The sequence below is a fragment of the Limulus polyphemus genome, unplaced genomic scaffold (genome assembly GCF_000517525.1).
Source record: "Limulus polyphemus unplaced genomic scaffold, Limulus_polyphemus-2.1.2 Scaffold1338, whole genome shotgun sequence".
NCBI classification, from domain to species: Eukaryota; Metazoa; Arthropoda; class Merostomata; order Xiphosura; family Limulidae; genus Limulus; species Limulus polyphemus.
The window spans coordinates 51,725-55,282 of NW_013666948.1; the positions used below are offsets into that span (position 1 = coordinate 51,725).

At 38.3% G+C, this 3,558-nt stretch overlaps 1 long non-coding RNA gene across 1 annotated transcript in view; it reads right to left on the bottom strand.

Annotated features, from left to right (window-relative positions):
- Nucleotides 1-388: 388 nt before the first annotated feature.
- The window catches only part of LOC111086699, a 66,901-nt gene continuing 63,731 nt past the window's right edge, over nucleotides 389-3,558 (bottom strand). Inside the window, exon 3 of the long non-coding RNA XR_002611429.1 lies at nucleotides 389-877. This is a non-coding gene — a long non-coding RNA (uncharacterized LOC111086699). The remainder of the gene's footprint in view (nucleotides 878-3,558) is intronic.

Here is a 3,558-nt window from a genome sequence, read left to right on the forward strand (position 1 = left end):
CACCCCCTCGATTTTGTTGTTGTTGTTGCAAACCTGAAGGTTTTATTTCTAGATGATAACATTTGGTGTGAAAAAGCTAAATACCCTTTTAGACGTATTTGTAAAACAATTTTGGGATGTGCAACCACACCATTTTTACAGACATACTGCGCCTTCCCACTCGAATGCTCTGAGCCTCATTAGTTACCAAATAAAATTCTATCTCCCCTTCCCCAAAAAATTTGAAAGAAAACCTCTTATTAGTAAATGACAAACATATATATATATATATACATCCAATTAACGTACTGTTCTACTTTATTGTAAGAATAATAACTACACAAGATAGTGAATGTTTTAGTTATTTATTTAGGGATATTTCTCTATGTGATTGTATTAAGCCTTACCTGGAGGGCTGCAAGTGTCATAGCTACTGACTGAAGCTGGCGAGTGCCCCATGTTGGTCACTATTGAGTGGCTGTTTGTGGGAGAGTTCGGAGAGAGGGACCCCACAGACACCCGATATGAAGAAGACAGCCACAAACCTCCATCTGGACAAACTCTGTTGGAAGAAAATGGGAAAGCTGGCTCTCCTATTTCCATGGGGCAAGACACATGGGGTTCTACCTTGACCATACAAGGAACGTTAGGAGACATGGTTGGAGGACATGAAAGTCCACCCACCGCTCCCTCGCAGCTGGTTTCACTAAACCGTACTGCGGATGGTAGTAGCACAGGTTTCGTGGGCATACGAACAGCGGTAGAGCTGACTACCGGTACCAAGTCATCCATAGCCTATCGCAGGCTACCCGCATAGGGTGTTAACGTCGATGATCACTCAACACACTGGCTTTCCAACAAACACCGTTGTCTTCCGCAGCTGACTGCTAGTTGGCGCCTGTAGGCGAGAGAAAGATGAAACGTTAAGCACTTGGACTTGGCCTAACAAAACACGTGTAAAACTCTTCAAGAATCCTGAAATTTTTGCATTTAACACATTGGAAACGCTAGAGTAAATGATACGAACAGCGCACCCACTCTTATAAAATTTAAAAAGTAGATTTCTAGCAAGAATTATATTATTGTGTAGCATAAAAAGTAAAAAACAAACATTTTATCATACAATTCGTTAACCTTATAAGTATAAACTTTATGTTTAACTAGAGCATGTAATGTACGTTTCAATTTCGTACTATAACCGCCGAAAAACTTTTTGGGTCCAAAATATTTTTGTAAGCATTGGGTAAAATTCAGTTCAGAATAATGACTTACAAATAGCGCCAAACAAATATTTCTGAATTCATGAAATGATAGAGACGTTAGAGAAGTACAAAATTTAGTTTCAATACAAAATTACACGTAGATCAGGCATTGCTCGATTTTAGCGTACCCAGACACTGAATCCAAGGATTCATAATTCGCGTCTCGTTGCCGCAAGAACGCGTTCCGAACTTTGTGCCCGTAGAAGCGCTATAAGAGTGACACCCAACTCCCGCTATTCTGTCAATTTGTTTGTTGAATTTCGCGCAAAGCTACTCGAGAACTATCTGCACTAAACAGACCTAATTTAGAAGTGATAGACGAGAGGGAAGGTAACTAACTAATACTACCCACCGCCATCTCCTGGGCAACCCTTTTACCAACAGAGAGTGGGAGTGATCGTCACATTATAACGCCTCCACGGTTGAAAAGGTGAGCATGTTCAGTGACGGGATTCGAACCTTCAAATTGCGAGTCGAGTACCCTAATTACCAGACCATGCCAGGTACTCTATTCGATCAGACAAGAGTAACCCATGAGTTGAGGGTGGGTGCTCTTAACTAGCTGTCTTCCTTCTATTCTACATCTTCGAAGTTAGGAACGGCTATGCAGAGATAGCCCTTGTACAACTGAGCGAAAATTCTACCATCAACAACTGGATTGCACCATTTACGTAACTCGAGTTGTATATAACAACATAATGTGGCCACGGGAAGAAAATGTGTCGCTATATGTTTTTTTAACCTTACCCATTCAGTGACTTTTAAAGACAAAGGTACAGCAAAACCACGATGAAAATAAATTATTATTAACAATCTTAGGATATATAACTAGGTAACGAATGAAGAGTTTTTTTTATTGAATCCTTAAAATATGACATGCCCCCCAGTGGCACAGCGGTATGTCTGCGGACTTACAACGCTAGAAACCGGGTTTCGATACCCGTGGTGGGCAGAGCACAGATATCCCATTGTGTAGCTTTGTGCTTAACTTCAAACAAACAAACAAAACATGAAATATTTGAATTCAAATAACTGAAGATGAAAAAGATCAATTTTCGGGCTAAGCATCAGCTTCTTCAATGAGTATCACTAGTCTTCTCTGGTTAGTGCCATGTGTTATATGTTCATTGGTGAGCAGTCTATCCATACTTCCGGTAAGATGGCGCGTAACTGCTGGAACTTCAAGCTGTTGAAAATATTATTTTTATTCTTACACTAACTTATGCATTTATTTTTAATGTTCAGCGATGTTTTTATTGGCAACATGAAAGCCTTCCCAAACAAGGAAATAAAAAAGATGAAACAGCCTTCCCACCCAAGTTCTAGTTAAATAAATAATTTACCTACGGTGTGATAATTTCTGGAAATAAAGTTGAGGTTATAGTGTGACCCGGATAACCTGGGGAAGTTAGGAAATTTGAAAAAGGGTGTCAAAAAGTCTGGAAAAATTGAAACATCCTTAAAAATATACAAATGACAGGAGAAAATGTGTTCTCGCCCCTTTCTATCTCAGAATCTACACGTGCACACGTGCTCTTAACTATGCCAGTAATTGGTATATTTAAATTAATTTTGATCAGCCACGTTATGTTATTTTATCTGGCAATATCTTAGATCAAATGTTCTTCAAATATTCTCGTCGTCTGCCCTTAGGTTGCAATGTCTTGTTTGAAAATGTTATTCTGTAGTGTCGTAGTCTGAAGTAGGTAAGTTTTTATTGCTTTTTATAACCAGATTAAAAGATAAAGTGGAGTTAGTTAGTTAGGTATAATTAAGGAAAAGTTTAAATATCAGTTGTGTCGTGCACGCGCAGGTGCTGGGCAAACAATTTTGGAATTTTGCCTAGAAAATCAGGGGAAATTTTTTGGAAAGAATGTGGCCACTCTGGGTAAAATATGCGTACAAAAAAAAAGAGAGAAGATAAAATGATTCAGCAAAATGATATTACCTAGCACCGAGAAGAAAAGAAAATTACAATATTATATACCGTCTTATAATACAGCTTCCTGGTTATTGAGAAACAGTTGGAAGTCGTTCTGTTTATTGCTGTTTGTTGTTAAATATATAATTTCACAAATGCCTATCTGCGCTGTATCCACTGCAGGGATTGAACCCAGAATTTCAGCGTTGTAACCACTTCAAGCGTACCGCTGCCCCACTGGGAGAGGGGTATATTATATTTAACTGTGCTATATATATATATATGTGTGTGTGCGCTATTACATCTCTGTCCTTATCAAGTATTTTGGATGAAAATATAAGTCACATGAGAAGTATATATATATATATATATATATATATATAGTATTGTACGTAA